This window comes from Crocuta crocuta, unplaced genomic scaffold (assembly GCF_008692635.1).
Source record: "Crocuta crocuta isolate KB4526 unplaced genomic scaffold, BGI_CrCroc_1.0 scaffold127, whole genome shotgun sequence".
Lineage (NCBI taxonomy): Eukaryota > Metazoa > Chordata > Mammalia > Carnivora > Hyaenidae > Crocuta > Crocuta crocuta.
In genome coordinates, this window is record NW_027532008.1 from 13086898 (window position 1) to 13110158 (window position 23261).

Genomic DNA, 23261 nt, shown 5'->3' on the forward strand with positions numbered 1-23261 from the left:
CTCTCGGTCGGTGCCCTTGTCGCCAGCCTTGAGAACAGCGTGTGGCATCCAAGAAATATTCACTCTCACCTCTTAGCCTGCATCTGTCATTTCACTTTGCACTTCCATCCACCTCGATGAAGCATGTGCAATAAAGCCCACATTGCAAATGAGGAGACAGAAGTCCAGGGAGGCCGCCTGACTTCCAGGCCACAGCTAGTCAGCGGCCAGCAGCAATGACTGAAGCTCCTACCCCCGCATTCGGAGCTCTCTCTGACTATCCGGGCAGCTCGCGAGGCTCTGACTCTGGGCAGGACTTCTTCCACCTCCAATTCCTAGAGCTTCACTGGGAAAAGGCACAACAAATGCAAGAGCGTCCCGTGGGGAGGGCCCGCACGGGCTGTCCCCAACCCAGTAAGGCCCTCATCCACCCAGCAACCCGAAGACAAAATGAAGGAGCCACTGTCGTAGGCTTGGATTCACAAACTATGGATGCGAAGGCCTCACTTAGTAACCGGTACGTCTCATGACCTTGAGGATATTCCTCCCTGCTCTGAGTCTTCACCTATGGATCTAAGAAACAAGAAGCAGGCAGCAGCTCTCCGCCTCTTCCTACATCTTCTCCGCGTATCCTTCAAGTCCTTGATGTTTGGGGAGGCTTTTTTTTTAAGCCCTAGAAGCAATCATTTGTTCCCCAACAACAGAGCAGCAAAATAGTGGGCGCCTATCATGCTCCGAACATATGCACAGTTGTGCTGTGAGCACAGCCTTCCTTCAGGAGCCACATCGTTAGGAGGCCACACTTGAAGCAAACACGCATCGTGACGAGAGCCTTGGAGGGATGCCCAGGAAGAAAGGAACGGCCATGTGTCTGTCGGAATCCTTCCCAAGAAATACTTCTAGAACTGCCTTTCAAAACGTGAGCTGGCAAGGAATCGGAGGACAGTTTTGTCGGGAACAGATAGGAATGAAAAGACGGAGACGAACAAAGACGTCTCTGGGGAGAGGACAGTAAACCCACTCAGAGAATCGGGGCTGGAACTGGGGCGATTTGACAATTTTCATAAACGATCGAAAAAAGAAATGATGGAGCAACACCTACGGGCATCAGTCAAAATTCCTGCAGGTTGACAAGCCAAGCAAAGAAGAGCCAAAGGTTGTACCATTGGCGGCGACGACGAAGAGAACGGCAGCGAGACGGAGTACAGACTAACGATTCACAGGGAATCAGAGCAAGACAGCTTCAGCTCAGTTCATAAAAATGGGAACGTATTTTCCAGCTCCAGTTAGGATAAATGCCTTCATCACTCATTCCTCCAGCAGCCTTTCCAGAATCTTTACCTCAGGTCTCACTAGGTAGTGGTGTAACGAGCATTCACCGTAAGGAGACGTCAGGACCCGGAGAAGACTACCTCCCGGTAATCTGTGGACAGCATAGTCTTAACTCCCTGAAGAAGAGATGCCCCCTGTTGGTCAGTGTTTAGAGCACTGGGGCAGGCACCCCCCTCTGCTTGTGCTGAGCAGCAGAAGAAAGCATTCCTACCCTGACACTGCAGGCTCAGGCCCTTGGGCTGGAGACCTAGAGAAGTGTGAAAAGATCCCTGAAAGGCCAGGGAACCCCACACTCGGAAGATAAACTACCAGCCTTCCCACCAGACGGCGTGTCCCAGTCATCCTTCACAGCTCCTGGGCACAGACTGCGGGGAACAGAAAGCGAACTCAGGGGGCGCCTGGGTGGCTTAGTCGGTGAAGCGTCCGACTTTCGCTTAGGTCATGATCTCGCGGTTCGTGGGTTCGAGCCCCGTGTCGGGCTCTGTGCTGACTGTCAGCTCAGAGCCTGGAGCCTGTTTCAGAGTCTGTGACTCCCTCTCTCTCTGACCCTCCACTGCTCACGCTGTCTCTCTCTCTCTCCTAGAAATAAATAAAACATTAAAAAAAAATTAAAAAAAAAAAAAGAAAGCTAACTCAGAAGGGAACAGGGAATCGTAACCATGAGGTGCACAGTCAAGACTCACCCCGCGCTTGAGGGAAGCTCACACCTAGGAAAGAGGTTCCCAATTGAACAAATTAACACTTGAGGAATTAACAAAACAGACAATACGTTTTGAAAGAAACAGAATTAATATTCGCAGAGGGGTAGAGAGCTTAATTAATCTGTAAGAACCAACTATTATAATCACAAACAATGAGGGATTGCCAACATTTCAAAACATGACCACGTGAATTAAAAATTCAATAGGGGAGGGCACCTGGGTGGCCCAGTCGGTTAAGTGGTTGATTTCGGCTCAGATCATGAGCTCATGGTTTGCGGGATGGAGCCTCACCTGGGGCTGTATGCCGACAGCATGGAGCCTGCTTGGGATTCTCTCTCCCTCTCTCTGCCCCTCCCTTTCATTCTCTCTCTCTCTCTCTCTCTCTCTCTCTCTCTCTCCTCTCTCCTTTCTCTCTTAAAATAAAAACAAACATTTAAAACTTCAGTAGGGGTTTGAATATCAGAATATACACAGTTGAAGATGAATTGTGTAAGATAGAAGATTGAGCTCAGAAGTCCCTCAAAATACACCTCAAAGATCTCAGAGACATAAAATATCAGAGACAATGAGATCAAAAGTAAAGAAAGTGTTAAGGGAAAAGTTAACAGACATACAAGGGGAAACCCAGGTGGTTCCGACAGCTGTCTGATAGAGCACAATCCAACAGAAATAGAATGCAAGCCGTGAATGCAAGCCACATGTAATTGCATATTTTCTAACAGCAACTTAAAAGGTAAAAGGAAATAAGTGGAATTAATTTTACTAATATACTTTAACACACTGCATATAAAATATTTCCATTTTTGCCTGTAATTAATATTAAAAACTGAATGAGATGTGTTCCTTTTTTTTAACAGGTCTTAGAAATCTGGAGCATATTTTAAAATTAACAACATGGTTCAATTCAGACTAACCACACCTCAGATGCTAAATAGTCACATGTGTGGTGTGGCTACCACAGCAGGCAGTAGGGATCTATCAGGAACCTTAGGACAATTAGAGAACAATTAGAATGTAGGAAAGGAAGGGACAAGGTGAAGATATGAATCTTCATATTAAAAGATTCACCAAATGCACGAAAAGAGACCCACGCTTACAGCAAACGTGCATCTCAAAACAGAGAAAATCCTGAAAGCCAGAAAAAGAACAAAAGATTACCAACACAGGAAGGACAATAAAATTGAGATCAGACTTGTTATCAGCAGCGCCAAATGCTGGAAGGGGCTAATTTCTGAGGAAAAGTGACTTTGGGTCAGCAATTCTTTACTGAGACGAAGTATCATTCGGTTTGAGGTGAAAATAGAGCTTGTACTCAGAGGGTCGTCCAAGACGCTTTCTAAAATCTTTGCAGAATTCGCTCTCCCGTAGTCAGGGAGACTGGAAACAAGCTCGACTTTTCTAGCATTAAGTATTCCCCTGGCCAAAACATACCTCCAGATTGTAAGAGCAAAGTGTGAAGTTAGACCATTCCGGGACCGTACGAGTAGCCATAACTGGCTCATGAGTAAAGGAACCCAACGCCCACCTCCAATACATGAGGGCGAGAGAAGAAGAGATGATGTGGCCCCAGGAAGAATCATCTAAGGCCAAATGTCCACTGAAGTGAGGAGCCTTTCTACAGCTTCCCCAACTTCTGTACCCTCCGCTTGAATGACCCCAAGCACAGGCTTCTCAGTCTTCCTGAGCCAGCCTGTTCCATTAACTGCGAGGCAGTTAGGTCTGTTGGAAAGTCCTTTGCATTGAGCTAAAAATTTATTTCGCTGTATCTGAGGAACAAAAGAATGACATAATTAGAAGGAACTCAAGATCGCTTTGATTCAACTCATTTTACAGATGAAGATGTGGAGGCCCAGAAAGAAAAAAGGACATCTCCACGGTTACGGAGCACGGTTGTGATCCAGCTGCATCACTGGAGTTTGATCTGTGTGTTCAGGTTAGCCACTGACCTTGAGACATGGAGGGCTTTCCATGATGATCTATGGAGAGAACTTTCAGGATCATGGTCAAAGCAATAAAAGTGGGATGTCACCTCTGTACTGTAGCCCAGAGACTAGATTTATAAAAGAAAGTGCCCTGGGCTGAGGGTAATGCCCTTGGAATCTGGAATCTGGCAGTTTATACCTGTTCCCTACAGCTTACTGCTGTTTATTCTGTCTGTTCACTGAAAGGTCCAGCACAGGGCATTCGGAGCACAAGAAGGCAGTTCAGAAAACTTTAAAAAAAAAGAAAAAAAGAGGCAGCTCTAAGGGGCCTTGAAATCCTTTCTCCCATTCCAAAAAGAAGTTGCCGAAGGGAAGATTACCCAGCACATAGCCCTCGAACACTCAGCAGCTCCCACGGGCCCGCAGGAATCTAGGTTAAGACACCATCCTTTATTTACAGCAAACAGACCAGACCTGCTTCAAGGCTTCCCCGGGAAACCATTCCCAAAACCGCCCCGCTGAGAACGGATGATGAAGCCATACCTGAGGCAAGAGAACGAACAGGGCAAACGAGCTGTGGGCCAGGCCTTCCTCCCAGGCTGCCTGAAGGCTGCGGGCACCAAGCTCCTCACAAGGCATGCACTTCAGAGATTTTTATAAATGCGAACGTGGATGCCTAAGGGAGTCGGAGGACCCAGCCAAGTCCACACAGCCTGCCTGGTCTCACAAATGGCATCATCAGGACTGAGATCAACCCCTCGTCCCACCATCCCTGAATCAGCAGCTGAGTTGACCATGTCAGCAGGTATAACTGCTACCTCATATTTGAGTTAAGACTCAGGGCAGCTATGTAACTTGGCCGAGCATTCAACGTTACTATTACCTTATTACCTGTAAGACCATTTGAGTTATCTCCCAAACAAAACTCTTTTGATGGTGAAGGGGTAGTAATAATAATAGTTATTATTAATATAATTAATACACTAATTATGCCAGGACGATAGACATACTTTGGTGCTGTCCTGAGCTCACCAGGAAGTGTGGTCACCCAACTGTGTTCCAGGCAGTTCGAAGTGCTTTGTACGTATTAGCGCATCTCAATGTCATATGCCATTATCCCCATTTCACAGATGGGAAGGTCAAGACACACAGCTATGAGGTGGAAGACTCAGGATTTGGGCCCATGTAGCTTATTTCCAGGTCCCAAGCTCTAGCATCTGTGCAACACTGCCTCTCCTGGAGTCAGGAAGCACACTCAAATACGGCTGACCCCCAAATCCATGCCCTATCCACACTACCATGGTCCCTCTAGGGTCCCCGCTCAGAGAATCACTGCCTGAAAACGCTATTTTATTGCCTGCTAATTGAGAATATAAAGGTTAATACAGGGCAGTGTGTTGGCAAAAAAGCAGAAACTAAGAGAAATCCCATGACCCCTCCGCCACTCCCCACACGCCTGGCCAGTTCCCAAGAAGACCAGACATTCTGTTCTCCCTTCTCCAATGACCTCCTAAGAACTACACCGCTATCACATCTCTTGGGAGAGAGGCTCATTCCTTCTCACATCCATTTAATACACGGGCTGGGCAGACCACCTCACCCCTGATAGGCCCCGAGAGGTAGACCCAAGCCAACTGCATCAGTGGACCTCTTGTCCGGGGCTTCTCCGTGGGCTCAGCCAATGGGAAGCGAGAGGCGGGTGAGGTCAGAGTATGCATTCCTCTGCTCTCTCCCCACTGGGTGGCAGCGAACTGACCCCAGCTCCTGCCCAACAGCCCTCTCCAGGTGCCAACAGAACCCTCCCTCCCCTGGGGCCTGACTGCCCCATACAGCCTCCCTCCTTCCTGCCCTCACCTTCGGAAACTGTATCTTTATTAACACCAATAACCCCACTGGAACATGCCAACTACTTCCTGCCAGTATACCAAAGAAATCAGCAAGTAGATGATTCACTTATTCAGAAAATACCTCGCACTTGAACTATTTACTGGACAGTGTGCTTAAAAGCTGGGGATTTACAGTCAGGAAAAATGGACACGCTCTCTGTCCTCACAGAGCTTACAGTCCGGTGGCAAAGACAGTCAAATCTCAGAGACCAGTGCAAAATGCCAGCTGTACCTGCTGCAGGGGGTAATGCAGGGTCCCACGAGAGCTGACTTTGGAGGGCACTGGCCTGGAGGTCAGGAGAGCGTAAACGGTACCATGATAGCCTTACACAGAGGCATCAGGAGGGCAGGTAGGAGGCCAAGGAAACTGTGCCCAAGGGTAAAAGAAGGGCAGCCCAAACAGACCAAAGGCATGTGGAACAGCAAAGAAAGAGGTGCTCCGGGAACTCAGCCACACACGTATGGCGGNGGGGCTGAAGAACAAGGCAGGGATGAGATCAGGGAGGCTCACATAAGCTGTTCAGAGGCCTTTGCACCTTACTTGGTCCTGATGCCTCTAAGTCATAACCAGAAAGATCATCCTCACGTCAAACCCAATCTTGCAACGAATGGCTCAGGAACTCTCCTGGGCCTGCAGCTGATGGCCATCTTGGCTGCCTTTTGAGCAGCAGCTCCCTGACTGCCTTTGCCCTTAGAGGCTGAAGGTGGGGATGGGGCCCTGGGGTCAGCCTGTCTGGGTCTAAATCCTATTCCCACCTACCAACTGGGTCAACCTGGTCAACTGCCCAGTGACCCAGATACCTTCCCTTAAGATGGGTTGGTAACAGTCTATACCTTGCAGAACACTGTGAAGTTGGAAGGCGACAAGGTTCAAGAAGAATTTGGAAGGCTGCCTGGCCTGGGGAAAGGGCCCTGTAAATGTGAGCTATTAGGATCGTCCGCATGGAACCCCATCTAAAGGCATGAAAAGAATTCCACGCTAAAAATGCCTCCTCAAAGAGAGATGCTCATGAAAAGCCATGCAGAGAGTATTAACTGTTTGATAAGGACCACTGCCTGATGTTCAGAAGGCTTATCTTTTTCCAAGCCCTGAGCCATCTAATGAGTGATCGTTTTCAAGTCAGCCGACCTTGAAGCTCTCCTGCTGCCACTTAAACAGGAGGTATTGCTGCTGGCACGGAGCCCTTGCAAAAGTTGTGTCTCCGACTACAAGAGCTCACAGGGCATCCTTGGGAATGATTCAGGAACAAAATGGTGCTTTGTGCAGGCAGATGTTTTGCAATAATTAAGTGTGGTCCCTGAACATAAAAATCAGAGCTGCTGGAAATAAAAATCTTGAGAGGAACTGCAATTTCTGGGACAGCTACTCCTCCGGGGAAGAAAAAATGATGTCCTTACCAAAATGTTGGCAGGAAAGAATAATAAATTAGTCCAGAAGACCTGGGTTTGAGTTGTGTCCTACTCAGCATTTACTGGTATGTTTATTGAGCATCTAGTACATGCTAGGTGTTGTGATACCTTAAACCAGAGAGGCAGCGCACGTGTCCTTGAAAAGCTGGGACATCTGAGTCATGTATCAAGTCACATCATGATTTTGCCTCTTGCTACCTGAGTGACCTTGGGGAAGTCACTTGTTACCTTTCTAAACCTCCACTTTCCCATCTGCAAAATGGGAAGGGGCCTGGGGCAGAACTGTGAGCACACCTTCATTTCTAAAACCAGCAGCCTATCAGGAGCCAGCAGCGCTCCTGAAAAGAAGCTTCCAGAGCAGAAGGGCAACCAGGAGGCCACAGGTGGTCTCATCAAAACAGGGAAGATTGTTTGCACAAAGAAGAAATATTCCATGATGTCAAAGGCTACAGAGAGGTTTTAAACGTAAGGCTCCAGAAGCCAACCCTGGATTCCAGTACAAGAAGGCTCCGTCTGGCAGACAGTGTTGCAAGTGCCCTCTCTCCTCAAGCAGGATGGCTTTTAGTCACCCGACATTCTCACTGTCCTTTGTTCTTTCTATTCCCCACCTGGAGTAGGCTGAGTAAGGGCCACCCAAGGAAACTGGTTCTTCCTCTCTGAAAGCTGTGAATGGTGCCTTCTATGGGAGAGCAGTCTCTGCAGGTGTGATTAAGTTAAGGGTCTCACGTGGGGGAGATTATCTCAGATTGTCTCAGGTAAGTGACAAATGCCATCACAAGTCTCCTTATGAGAGAGAAGCCAGAGGGATTCTTGAAGAGGAGGGAGCAGTGTGACCACAGAGGCGAAAGTGGAGGGATGCAGCCACAAGCCAAGAAACACCTGGAGCCACCAGAAACCGGAAGAGGCCGGGAACGAATTGTCTCGTGGTCCCAGGAGGGAGCAGAGCCCTGCTGACACCTTATTTCAGACTTGTGGCCTCCAGAACTATGAGAGAACACACTTCTGTCATTTGAAGCCATCAAGTTTGTGGTAACTTGTAACAGCGAATTACTCAGGAAACTAAGATACAACCTAATTCTAAAATAGGACACATTTTACCCAGGTAAACAGGGTTATGGATTAAGACAGATGAAACAAGTGTTGTATTACCTCCAGGGATATAAAACCTTGGCCAGTTAGGATCTTTGACATACGCTTTGGGACACAGAGGCAGAGACCACAGGTCTTTTGGAATAGTGTCTCAGCTGCTTATTAAGAACCTATTGGATGCCATTTATAAGAGCCAAATTATGGAAGCAGCCCAAGTGTCCATCCATAGATGAACAGATAAAGAAAAGGTGAGATATATTTCTATATGTACATATATATACATGTGTGTATATATATATGCATTGTATATATACAATATATATTATATAATGTAATATCATTCAGCCATAAAAAGAATGAAATCCTGCCATTTGCAACATCATGGATAGAGCTAGACAGTATTATGCTAAGTGAAATAAGCCAGTCAAGCGAAAGATGAACACCATAGAATTCCACTCATATGTGCAACTTATAAACAAACCAAATGAGCAAAGGAAAAGAGAGAGAGAGAAACCAAGAACCAGACGCTTAACTATAGAGAACAAACTGGTGGTTACCAGAGGGGAGGGGGTGCGGGATGGGGATTAAAGAGCACACTTGTCGTCATGGGCACTAAGTAATGTATAGAATTATTGAATCGCTATACGGTACACCTAAAACTAAATTTAACTAATTTACTAAAAAACTACTTTGACACTGTATATTAACTTTACTGGAAATAAAAATAAAATAGAAGCTACTAGAGGCCAAGGATTATCCTCAGTACTGGAAGGACAGATGAAACAATTCCAATTTTCTACAGTGAGTATAATAATTACTAATGACGACCATTTGGCACTTTTGTGTTCATGACCTCTCTTAATCTTCAGAATTCCTCATTTGACCCCCACTTTATGGATGGGAGAAAAGAGAAATAACTTGTCCAAAATCACACATAGGAGGACCATCCTATTTTGGAACCCAGGAAAACTGGCTACAGAATCTGGACCCTTCGCGACTCCATTACGCATTTTGTGACTGGGGAAATACAAACCTTGTTTTAAAAGTTAGCTATGTTTTGGGGCGCCTGGGTGGCTTAGTCGGTTGAGCGTCCGACGTTCGCTTAGGTCAGGATCTGGCGGTTCGTGGGTTCGAGCCCCGCGTCGGGCTCTGTGCTGACTGCCGGCTCAGAGCCTGGAGCCTGTTTCAGAGTCTGTGACTCCCTCTCACTCTGACCCTCCCCTGCTCACGCTGTCTCTCTCTCTCTCCCTAGAAATAAATAAAACATTAAAAAAAAAGGTTAGCTATGTTTTTTTTATGTTTATTTATTATTGAGACAGAAACAGAGCATGAGTAGGGGAGGAACAGAGAAAAAAGGAGACAGAATCTGAAGCAGGTTCCAGGCCCCAAACTTTCAGCACAGAGCCCGAAGCCGGGCTCGAACCCACAAACCGTGATTCATGACCTGAGCCAAGGTAGGATGTTTAACCCACTGAAAAAAAAAATTAATATAGAACAATAAACAATGATCCTAGCAGCTTGGCTAATTCTAAAATAAATGAGTAATGGAAAAAAAATTTTAAAAAAATAAAAGTTAGCTACGTGTCGTTTCTCCTGTTCTATCAATATGACTGTGGTAAGCAGACTAAAGGCACTTAAATCAAGACACGAGGGATTCAGGTTAGCCAAAAGAATGCACTTTTTGATAGAAAAGCACCAGAAATTGCTGACCAGGGAAAGAATGCAAAAAGGCTAACTCTGGGTTTATTTAAAAATAGGATAGTTTTGGGGCGCCTGGGTGGCTTAGTCGGTTAAGCGTCCGACTTTCGCTTAGGTCATGATCTCATGGTTCGTGGGTTCAAGCCCCGCGTCGGGCTCTGTGCTAACAGCCAGCTCAGAGCCTGGAGCCTGTTTCAGAGTCTGTGTGTGTGTCTCTCTCTCTGACCCTCCCCTGCTCATGCTCTCTGTCTCTCTCTCTCTCTCTCTCTCAGAAATAAGGAAAAACTTAAAAAAAAAAAATAGGATAGTTTCATCTGTCTGAGTGACTCTCCCCGAGGACCTGGGAGCCCAGACTGTCTGATGACTGACATCTGGCCACTCTTGCTGCTAGAGAGATGCCTTCCATGGAACACCTAAGACCTGTCAATGTTCTTCCCCAGGAGTTGTGCAGAGAGGGAACCAAAGCAAGCTAAGAACCACCACTGATGCCTGTGGACCACACCACCACCTTCTTCCCCACTCAGGTGGCCCTTGCCAGAACCAGCATTCTGGTTCCAGACATCCTAGCTCACACACCCACTAGGTCCATAAAAATCTTCTCTCCCTCTCCTCACTCTCCCTACACATGCACACACTCCCACACACTTACAGATCACACCACTGAAGACAAATGTTTTTAAAAAATCATCCTGAAGCACAGTTGTGTTAAAAACTCCATCATTGTGAAAATGCTCTTAGTTCTATCACTTTTTGCTGTATGTATTGTGATGCAATGTTAGTAGGTGCATATGAATCGTTTTATTTATAGCTTTCAGATTTTGTATCCTTCAGGTAAATTGAGCCTATCTTTGCTACTTTATAAAATGTTTCTCCATCTTATGAAATGTAATGGCTTTTTCCTTAAGGTCCACTTTGTCTTATATTAACAAAATGACACTTTTGTGTCAGTGTTTTGTTAGTATTGGCATGGTATATATCTTTTTCTATCTTTTTACTATAAATATTTCTGTATTTTATATTTAAGGCTTATCTCTTGTAAGAGTATAACATTGGATTTTTTTCTTAATTGAAATATCTAATTTATTTACATATATAATATAATTATTGACATATCTGAGTTTAAATCCACTTATTTTCTATTTTTCAAACTGTTTTATGTTGTTTGTTCTATCTCTTCTTGCTTCTTTTTGATGAACCAAGTAATTTTTATTATACTTATCTTATTAGGTTTTCAGTTACATATTTCCATCCTCCTATTAATGGTTACTGCAGAGATAATGACACACATCTTTGACTTATTAGAGTCAAAAATGAATTAGAAATGAATTAAATGAAATTTATTTAAAGAATGAATTCAAAAATGAATTCAAAGTGAATTATAATTTTTATAAATGGCCACTTTCTGGCCAGTTCAAGATATTTATAACGCTAATTCCTTTTGACTTTGCTTGATTTTGTGTCATTATGGTTATGGTTTTTTTTTTCCTAGGAGAGAGAGAGAGAGAGAGAGAGAGACAGCATAAGCAGGGGAGGGTCAGAGAGAGAGGGAGATACAGACTCAGAGACAGGCTCCAGGCTCCGAGCTGGCAGTCAGCACAGAGCCCGACGCGGGGCTCGAACCTACGAACCACGAGATCATGACCTAAGCGAAAGTCAGACGCTTAACCGACTAAGCCACCCAGGCGCCCTATGGTTATGTTTTTTTTAATCTCACACACGCCTTAAACAATTTTATCCAGGTATATTTTACACATCTTAAAATTCGCCCATCTCAAGTATACAATTCAATGATTTTAGCAAATTTTACCAAGTGGTACAACCATCAGCATAAACTAGGGTTTGTTTTCTTTTTAATTTATTTCTTTAAATCTAGTTAGCACACAGTGTAGTTGGTTTCAGGAGTAGAACCCAGTGATTCATCCCTTACATATGACACCCAGTGTTCATCTCAACAAGAGCCCTCCTTACTGCCCATCACCCATTTGCCCATGCCCCACTCTCCTCCCCTCTAGCAACCCCATCTGTTCTCTGTATTTAAGACTCTCTTAAGATTTGCCTCCCTCTCATTTTTGCCTTATTTTTTCCTTCCTTTCCCCCATGTTCATCTGTTGTGTTTCTTAAATTCCCCATATGAGTGAAATCATATATTTGCCTTTCTCTGCCTGACTTATTTCACTTAGCATAATGAACTCTAGCTTCATCCACGCTGTTGCGAATGGCAGGACTTCACTCTTCTTGATCGCCAACATAAATTAGTTTTAGAGCATTCTATCCCCCACCCAATAAAATTCCCCATGTCCATTTACAATTGTCACCTACTCCTATTACTAGCCCCCAGGCAACCACTAGTCTGCTTTCTGTCACTATAAAGCTGCCTTTCTGGACATTTTATATAAACAAAAGCACAGTGTATGGTCTCTTGTACCTGGCTTCTTCTACTTACCATCATGTGTCAATAGTTCATCCTTTTCATTGCCGAATAGTATTCCATCGTACAATATGCTGCATTTTGTCAATGGATGGTTATGTTGTTCCTTTTTTTGGGCTACATGAACAATGCTGCTATAAACATCTTTGACTTTTTTTTTTTCATTTCACTGAAGCATATTTAGAAGAGAAATGCTGACTCATATGATAGTTTTAACTCTTTCAGAAACTGCCAAACAATTTTCCAAAATGGCTTACCATTTCACACACTACCTGCAGTATATGAAGTTTCATTTCTCTATATCCCTACCAACCTTTGTTACTGCCTATCTTATTATAACCATCCTTGTGGATATGAAATAGCATCTTATCATGATTTTAATATCCATTTCTCTAAGGAGTAATGATGCTGAGTATCTTTTATTAGTCACTTGTATATCTTTTTCCATATACCACACAGGCTTCTTTTTTGATTAGGCTGTCTTTGCATATTATTTATTTTATAAAATCAACACACATCTAGATTTATCCATAATTACCCTTTGAATTTCTCTTCATCCCTTCCTGAATTTCTGTTCCTTCTAGGATGTCCCTTCTGCCTGAAAGCCCTCTTTTGGTACGATGCTATTTCTTTTAGTATGCTCTGCTGGCAACACATTCTCTAGATTTCTATTTATCTGAAAACACCTGTATTTCACCATTGTAATATAAGGTTATTTTCTCTAGATATGGAACACTTACATAGCTGTTATTTTCCTTCTGTGCTTTAAAGATAGTGTCCCACTGTCTCTGATAATATGGCTTTCACCAAGTCTTTAGAAAAGTCAGCTGTTTGGAGGCGCCCGGTTGACTCAGTCAGTAGAGCCTGTGACTTTTCATATCAGAGTCACAAGGTTCAAGCCCCATGTTGGGCCTAGAGCTTACTTGAAAATAAAAAATTCAGCTGTTTTACTGCCCATTTGAAGACAGTGTCTTTTTCCCTCTGACTTCCTCTTTGTCTTCGGCTTTCGTAAGTTTTATGAGGATGCACCTAGGATAGTCTTCCTTGTACTTACTTCGCTTGGGATTTATAGAACTTCTTGGGCCTATGGCTTGATGTTGTTCATCAGTTCTAGAAAATTCTCAGCCAGTATCTCTTCAAAGATTGCTTCGGCTCCATTGTCTTGCTCATTTCAAGACTTCAATTATACATATTAGATCTTTCAACATGTCTCACGGGCCTCACACCATTTTCTGTACTTTCCATCAGTTTTTCTCTACGTGCTACAGTGTGTATATGATGTGTTGATTTTCCAGGTCACTAATCCTCCTTTCTGCTGTGTCTAATCTGTTGTTAAACCTATACATTGAGATAATTTCAATGAATGTATTTTTCACTACTAGAGTTGTCATATGATTTTAAAAATGGATTCTAGTCCTCTGATAAGACTCATCTTTTCTTTTAGAAAGCATATTAAGCACAGTTATTTTTAAAGTCCATGTGGCCAACTCCAAGTCTTTGTCTTAGATTATGGTCATTTGGTCCTATTCCCTCACGTGTCTGGAGTTTCTTACTGAATGAAAACTACTGTGTATGTTGAAAAAGTATAAAGGTAATATGAGGCTCTGGTGAATTAGATCTTCTCCCAGAAAGGATTTGTTCTGCTTTGGATAAGGTAGAGGCAAATCACCTGAATCCAGTTGAGGATTGAGGAATCTGAAGCTGGTTTCAACCTCTTCTGAGGGATGCCCTATTTTTAATTTACTATAACTCCTAAAACATAGCCATTCCAGGACACTAATTGGGAGTCTCAGTTTCTTTTTCCCGGGACCCTCTTCACTGGCAGACCCTAATTTCTGTATTTGTCTCCCAAACCCATGAGATTTCCAAAATTCTTGCTTGGTCTTCCAGTTTTTTGACCCTCCTGCTTTCCGCTCAACTAATTATCCTTACAGCTCCGTGCAACGTGCAACTGTCCGATGCCTTAAGAGAGAAGACACAGCAGAATACTGGACTGACCTGATCAGGCTCTCCCTCTCTCTCTGAAACCCTGATTCCCTAAGCCCTAGCTGCCTTGTCAGCTCCTCGATGCTCTCAAACACATGAATTTGGTTGTTTACACTGGTCGTGGTGGTGATGATGGTGGTGGGGTTCATTTTTATTAGGGGCCCATTTTTCTAGTTGTTCTTAGTGGGAATATTTGTCTGCATCAAATTTCTTTTTCATTACCAGAAAGAAAATCTGAAACATGGCTGTACTTGCTCTAAAGTACCATTTGCTGCTGCAACTCCAGAACACAGAGCCTCCAGGAAAGGACATTTCCTAGGGGAAAAAATCCACAAATCCCATTTGCTTTACCAAGGCACCTGCCAAACAATCACTGTCCTTGATTTGCCGTGGCAAGGTTTGGGACTGCCAGTATGAGAGATGAGCAGAAAAGAAGCCTGTCTCATTGAAATATGAATCATATGTGGTTAATGCCCATCAGTTCCCTGAGCTGCACCTTATTCATCTCCAGCACACAGTAAATGTCTGATGAAGGAATGGTTGAGGGATGTTTAAAAGAATGTGAGCAAGTATGAAAAAGTCAATCTCTCAAGAAGAAGTTGTTGACCATGCATATTTTTCCCACTTAATATCACAGATGTATTTCAAACGTTTTGGGTATAAGTAAAATTCATCTTGATCATTTATTCCAGATGAAGTCCACTCAGGAATCTTTGTAACAATTCATTCTCCAAATGTAAAAACAACTGAACCCAAATAACCCCCATAAAGAACAGCAGCTAAAATTTTTTCAACTCCAGTCCTATACAAGTACTACTTATGTTTTTTCTATTAAACTGTTAGGTCATTAAATCTCTCTTCTGCTGTGTCTAATCCATACAATGAGTTACTTTTGCTTATAGTATTTCTCAATCAGTTGTCACTGATTCCATTTTATAAATTCTAATTCTCTGATAAATTATCTTATATGTATATATTACAGAAAAAACTTAAATGAATCATATATTTAATCTTCACGATTTTGAGAAGGAGGTATACATATTTATCCCTTTCTACAGATGGAGAAACTAGGGCTCACAGTTATGAAGTGGCTTGCCTAAAGCTACAGTCAGTACGGTTATGATCAGCTGGTCACCTATTAAATTCAATCCTGTCACCTCCAAAGTTCATACTCCATCTACTATCCCATGCTGTAAACTCTAATGTAACTTGGGTTTTCTTAGTTTAAGGTGTAACTGCACATCTCTTTGGGGCTTCTAAACCAGCTGGTGCTCTCTGCTAGAAATGCAACTCCCAACAATGAGCTAGAAATCAGTGCACCAGCTCGCCAACCTGTTCACACCTCCCTTCCACAGATCTGAGCCATAGAGTGATGTCCCCAAAGTCAAGATTCTTGGACAAAGTCCAATAAGCTCTCGAGTCGACTGGTGGCAGCACAGAACAACAGCTAACAGGCTCTGTTGCCAGACTACCTGGGTTTGAATCCCACCTCCGCTCCTCCCTACCTCTGGCACCTTGCACCTGACTCTTGCACCCTCTAAGCCCTACTTTCTGTATCAGAAAATGAGAATTAAAATAGTTCAGCTTTTTGGGAGGATTAAATAACACGATATCTAAAATACATCCAAAATGTATAGCGTAAGAACTGAAGGAGTATTAGACTAGTTCAATTTGACTTCACCTCAAAGTAAAAACATTCACTGAACATTTGCTAAGGGCAGCTGGGTTGCAGGGCTAGATTGATGAGTAAGACCCAGTTTCCACCTTTGAGGAGCTCTAGGCAAGTAAACACAACCCCAGGAGACGATGTGAGTCTTGCCTGAGGACTGAGCACAATGTCTGGGAGCCCCGTGGTGAGAGTAACTCCTTCCCACATCAGGTCTTAGAGGAAGAAAGGGATTCAAAGGGGGTGGGGAGTGGGGGAGAAAGGAATGGAAACAAAATAAAAGTCACAGTCACATAAAACTGGATTATCTGGGGGCTCCTGCGTGGCTCAGTCAGTTAAACAGCCGACTTCAGCTTGGGTCATGATCTCATAGTTTGTGAGTTTGAGCCCCATGTCGGGCTCTGTGCTGACAGCTCAGAGCCTGGAGCCTGCTTTGGATTCTGTGTTTCCCTCTCTCTCTCTCTCTCTGCTCCTTCCCTGATCACTCGCTCTCTCTCTCTCTCTCTCTCTCAAGAATATATAAACAGTAAAAAAACAAAAAACACCTGGATGCCTGGACAGGCCATTGAAAGTCTGCATGACTTGAGAGCAGGATTTAGGGACAGAAAACATGTTCTCCTGGTATGGATTATGGACGGAGGGAGCTCCCCAGCAGTGTGTACCACCTAGTCCACTGACCCTGCACACAGAAATTTCATGGACTTTGGCAAAACCAGAGGTGACTTTAAATTCATAGGTAACAATTTCCCACCAGCTGAGCTGTAGGCTTATCTTTCCCACCACCTTTTCTAGGCAGCCCTTTCCAGAAGCTTCCTTCGGGAGTGAAGTCTCAAGGTGGTGGTTCACCCCAATACACACAACCACTGCAGAGGCAGTAAAGTTGCTTTTGCCCCTGTGAGTCTTGTGACAACTCACTACTGTTTATTATTTTCATGCATCTACTCCATTTTAGTTACCACGGAGAAATGTCTATGCTATTAAAAAGGATTTTACTGTCTGTTTCCATTTATCCAGAGACACGGGGGTGGATATTCTTGGCAATTTTGTTTCCCTTCCTTTGGCTACAGACTAGCTCCCTCCTGTCAACCAACAAATCTTTGGCTTCAGACTACGTTCTATAAAGATTCATTCATTCATTCGTTCATTCATCACCACTACATTCTATAAGGATTCATTCATTCATTCATCACCAAACAGTGGTTATAAGGATTCATTCATTCATTCATTCATCACTACTACGTTCTATAAGGATTCATTCATTCATTCATTCTTCACCAAACAGTGGTTAAAGGAATCAGCCTTGATGCCGACAGACCAGGGATAGAAGACCTAATTTGCCATGAACCCGGTACGTGACTCTAGGAAGGTTATTCGACCTTTCTGGATATCAGTCACATCTCTGAGTCACAGCACCAGTCAGATGAGCCTCCTACAGAGCGAGCATTCAGCAAATAATCAGCCAGGATTCCCATCCCTCAAAGGACGCTTCAACAAACTGTTAGCAGGTCATTTCCAGGAGGGCACGATTTGGGTTTGCTCGGCTGTGCCCACAAAGCCTGGAAATGAGTCAGGCACAGAGCAAGGGTTCAGTAAACATTCATCCAATGAATGAATGAGCACTTACTGCATGCCAGCCTCAATGGGTGCTTTTTTTTTTTTTTAATGGAAAAAAGTGCTATGGGGAGGAGGGAGTCAGGATGAGATCCCAGAGCAGAAAGAGACATGGACAGAAAAACTGATGAAATCCAAACAGAGCCTTAGCAGTACTCTGCCAGTGGCCGGACTCTTACTTTTGACAGAGCACCATTGTCTTCTACGATGCATCTGGGCAGACAGGGTGGGGACCGTGCAGGGGCCCTCTCGTGTGATCTCGGCAATGTTTCAGTAAATCTACACTTTTTCAAAACTAGTTCCTTTAAAAAAAAAAAAAAAAAAAAAAAAAAAAACTAGTTCCTTAAAGGGGCGCCTGGGTGGCTCAGTCGGTTAAGCATCCGACTTCAGCTCAGGTCATGATCCAATGGCCTGTGGGTTTGAGCCCCACGTCAGGTTCTGTGCTGACAGCTCAGAACCTGGAGCCTGTTTCAGGTTCTGTGTCTTCCTCTCTCTCTACCCCTCCCCCATTCATGCTCTGTCTCTCTCTGTCTGAAAATTAAATAAAACCAAAAAAAAATTTTTTAAAAACTAGTTCCTTAAAAAAAAAAGAACTGGGGTGCCTGGGTGGCTCAGGCAGTTAAGCATCCCACTTCAGCTCGAGTCATCATCTCACAGCTCGTGAGTTCGAGCCCCATGTTGGGCTCTGTGCTAACAGCTCAGAGTCTGGCGTCTGCTTCCAATTCTGTCTTCCTCTCTCTCTGCTCCTCTCTCTCTCGAGCTCTGTCTCTCTCTCTCTCTCTCTCAAAAAATAAAACATTAAGAAATTAAAAAGAAAGAATCAATACTTTTTCCTGATATCTTTTTAAAAATAAACTTATTTTGGGATAATTTTATAAAATGGCTAAGTCAACCTCCAGCACACCACCAACAGGAGTGCTGTCAGAATAAAGGGCTCAAGGAGGATCAGAAGATGTACCCGTGGCATCATCCTTCCCAGATATCACAACAGTCCTGATGTCAAGCACTTACCGACAAAACACATGTTGCTGGTGATCATGAGCTCAGGCCCTGGAGTCAGGCGACCTGGGTTCAAATCCTGGCTCTCCCATTTGTGGGCTGCATCACTATGGCCAAGTAGCTTATCCCCTCTGGGCGTCCATTTCCTTTTCTATAAAATGGGTATAAAAATGGTGCCTGTCTTATGAAGATAACATGAGAATTCATTCAGCTGGTAGGTTTAAACAGCTGAAAATAGTGTCTGGTACATATAAGTGAAGGCAAGCTAGCTAATCGTCTTATTTCTTCTTTGATAGAGGAGCCGTTAAATGTAAAACCTAAGTGGTTTGCCTCTATAAGATGTCTCATATAAATACGTTTACTGATCAGAGAGTTTAACCAGGAGACATTTGCATCCTGATTTTGGTTTCTGCAATAGCTCAGGCTAAGCCACACTTAATAATTAACATTAACGTGCCAGGGGCCAAATACACACATGTAAATAACAACCAAAAGGAACCATCCATGTTTTCGATTATCCACGCCCTTGATCTTGTCTCATTAGTCTGGATGATGGGGAAGTGAGGTGCGGCAGTAATGCACGACTGCTTCCAGTCTAAGCTTCTCTGAGACTGAATGCCAAGTCTCAACATTTCAGGAGACAGGTGTCCATGTAGGTGCGCGCGCGCGCGTGCGCACACACACACACGCGCGCACGCACGCCCCTCTGGCTGAAAAACACTGGCGATTCCCAAAGAAGCAGTTTGCTCTGGTCATACCCAGCCAGGTTTTCCTGCACCACAAAGCACAGCAATTAAAACGTGTCAGGGAAGCTGCACCGTGTTTGGAGGGAGAATTACTAATTTATGTTTACAGTTTACAAATCCAATCATGGCCATGTACTTGGCCCATTACAGTCGTGTGATAAAAATATGGTGACTTTTCTTTGGAAAAAAATATGGAAAGACTTTTCCGCTTTTCTTTGGCGGAAACTATCGTTTCCTTAGGTTTTGCAATTTACTGACATTAACTGGCAAAACTGAATTCTTCCAGCATGAACAGAGATGAAGAGCCCTTCGTTACTAACCAGGAGGAAACCCAGGGCCCTGTACACAGCTATTCTGACCCCAGGGTTTTACTGGGAACCTGCAAGAGCTGCTCCTCGCTTCGTTCAAGTCCAGGCAAGGGAGGCTTTGCAGGCGGAAAGGCACTAAAGGGACAGAGTGTGAGACCAGGAGGCCTTGCTGATCTGCCTGAGTTCTCCTGGGCGGCTGGGAGGGCCAATCCAGGGCTCCCTGAAGACCATCAGAGTTTTCTCTTCCAACCCATGACTGGGTGGCTGGCCTGTGCCAGACCCCAGGAATACAGAGACTATTAAATAAAGCATAAAGCATTTCTTTTGCCCTAGAAGAGCAGGTCTGGCAAACTCCTATGAATCCTGCAAAGCCCAAGCCAAATGTTCCCACCTAGGTAAAACCTTCTCCAAACTCCCAGGCTGAGTCCATGATGCTCAGCCCTTCTTGGGCTTCACATGTCATGCTTTAGTTCGTCTGCCTTTCAGCAAACCATCCCCCCTCCCCGCCCCCAGCAAGACTGGCACCTGTGACGGTCCAGACTGCATCCATGTTGTCTGAAACCCTACCACAGCCCCCATCATGTACTAGGTGATTAATGGAAGAGAGAGCAAGAAAATGGGAAGGGAGGAAAAGAAAATGATTTAGCAGATCTCACTGTATCAGTCAACTGCTGCTACAATAATGCTGGGTAACGACGCCAAACAAACAGACTTACAAGAAGCATCTGTTTCTCACTCGTGGATCTGCAGGTACATTGTGCTCTGCTGCTGTGGCTCAGTTTAGCTTCAGGCTGCAGTGTGGGCTCAGGTCTCCTGCCTGGAGAAGCAGCTTCTGAGGAAATGGTCTTGTCATGGCAGGAAGCAGAAAGGCGAGAATCCAAACCTAATCTTATCAGATTATTAACATCTCTGCTTAAATTGTGCCCACCAATATTTCACTGGCCAAATCAAGTAGCGTGTCCAAGTCCAACATCAGATAGCGGGGGGAGAGGGGGAGATTTTCCCTCTACTCTACTGGGATGCAGAGTTACGTGGTAAAGGGCATGCATACAATACATACACACACAGGGATAGAGTGAAGGGGCAGGGGGTGGGGGGCAGTGGAACGTAATGGTTAGGAGTGAGACTCCAAAATCAGGCTTCCTGAGTTCAGATCTTGGCTCTTCCTGCCCCCAACTAAGACTGTAACTTAGAGAAGTGACTCAAATACTGGGCGCCTCAGTTTCCCCGTCACACGACGCGACGATAATACCGAATCCCGAGGGCCTGCCGTGAGGATTCAGTGAAAACAGTCCCTGCAAAGCATGGAGCAGAGGATCCAGTCACAGCAAGTGCTCAGAAAATGCTACCCATTAGCTTAGTCCCCACCCCCTTCTCTGCACTGGATCTTCTCCCAGAAAACACCAAACACTCCCAGCCCCCACCCCTTACCTACACCAAACCCTCCGGGGGCCAGACTCCCCAGTCCCAGCCCCCCAGTTAATAAGATTCCTCTATTAACCACGAGTAGGTCTTTTGTAGCTGCTCAGAGTACCCCTAGACATCAGGCTCACATCAGGCACAAAAGCCCGGGGCTGACATTGATGCGAGTCACCAAAGTCATTCTGCCCATAAAGAAGGTGTCTCTGTGATGGATGGCTGTGGGCTGCTGAGCTGCAGCGTGCCTCCAGGACAATCCATTTCCTCCTCGGACGCCAGGATGCAGCCATGAAGATGAAGAGCACACAGTGGGAGTGAGCTTCGCTCCCGAATGAAGGCATGCAGTACATCTGCAGCCTGAGCTTTCTTTTTTTATTTATTTTTTTATGTTTTGTTTATTTCTGAGAGAGAGAGAGACAGCATGAGCAGGGGAGGGTCAGAGAGAGAGGGAGACACAGAATCTGAAGCAGGCTCCAGTCTCTGAGCTAGCTGTCAGCACAGAGCCCGACGCAGGGCTCAAACCCAAGAACCATGAGATCATGACCTGAGCCGAAGTCGGACACTTAACCAACTGAGCCACCCAGATGCCCCTTTCTTTTTTTAATGTTTTATTTATTTTAGAGAGAGAGGGACAGCATGAGCAGGGGAGGGTTAGAGACAGAAGGAGGCACAGAATCCGAAAAGTACATCTACAGCCTGAGCTTTCAACTGGATTGAGTCAAGACAAAGGTGTTCAAGATGCAATACGGGCAGGTGCCCATCGGGCGCCTCTCCTGGGTCCCCTCGGTTTGGATTAAAGAGCATTGAAGCTACCTGACCTCAGTCATCAGCTGGCCCAGACCTAGTTTACAATCCGGAAGGCTGATTCGCAGGAGAAGGGTCTATAATCACCCAATTAGTCTGGGGGCAGAAGGGGGATTGGAAGCTATCCCTTTAGGGTTCTTTCCCCAAAATTAGGTATCAAGGGGAAAAAATAAAACAAAGATTTCTTCCAGAAATGGGGGTTCTTTGCCCCCCCAAGCTTCTTTTCATTCAAAAATTACAGATCACGGTATTTTATTAGACAGCGATGCTTAGCTTACTTTGAAGAATCCCCCTACCTGGAAGGCCACTCCCCAGAACCCACACCCACATACGCCCCCAACTATCAGCACCACCCAGACCCCTGTCGGATGAGTGTTTTATTCAGAATAAGGCACAGTGAGTGTCTTTTTTATAATTTTTTTTATGTGTTTATTTTTTGAGTGAGAGACAGAGCGTGAAAAAGGAAGGGGCAGAGGGAGAGGGAGAGGCACAGAATCCGAAGCAGGCTCCAGGCTCTGAGCTGTCAGCACAGAGCCCGACGTGGGGCTCAAACCCACAGACCATGAGATCATGACCTGAACCGAAGTCGGATGTTTAACCGACTAAGCTGCCCAGGCGCTCCTGACACGGTGAGTTTCTAAACTCTCTTTACTTTCAGATATATTTCCTCCTGATTTGTAGTTCAGAAAACTAATGACAAGCAGAGTTCTAGAAGCAGTACTGACACTGTGTAACCTTGGGCAAGTCACACACCCTCTCTGAGCCCAGCAACGTCGTAACAATGGGGTAAGAGAAATCCTTCCCACCTCGAAGGGACTCAAGGAGACGGTACACAAAATGTTGAGCCCTGACATGTGATCATCACCACCGTCATCTGTGACCCTAACAAGACCCAGTGCAAGGGAGTAACACAACAGGGTCTCCACCGAGGTTGGTTCATGACAGGGGAAAACCCTTCCAGAAGAAGCCCAAATAATGCAGGTATTTAGAGCCACAGGCCGATCTGACCCCAGCAGCCTGAGCAATGAAACCTCTGACCACTCCATGTGAATATGCCCTCTGGTCCCTACCAAGGAGTGCAGATCAGCTCTATGGTTAACAGCCAGAGCTCTGAGTGCCCCCAGACCAGTCCCCACCACAGTACCTTTGCACTGCCTCTGCCCCCACTGGATACCTTTGCCCCAGATCTTTGCATGACTGGCTCCCTCTTGCCATTCAAGCTTCAGCCTGTCCGTTGACTAGGTAGAGCCACCTCTGAGCACCTTGGGCTTAGCCAG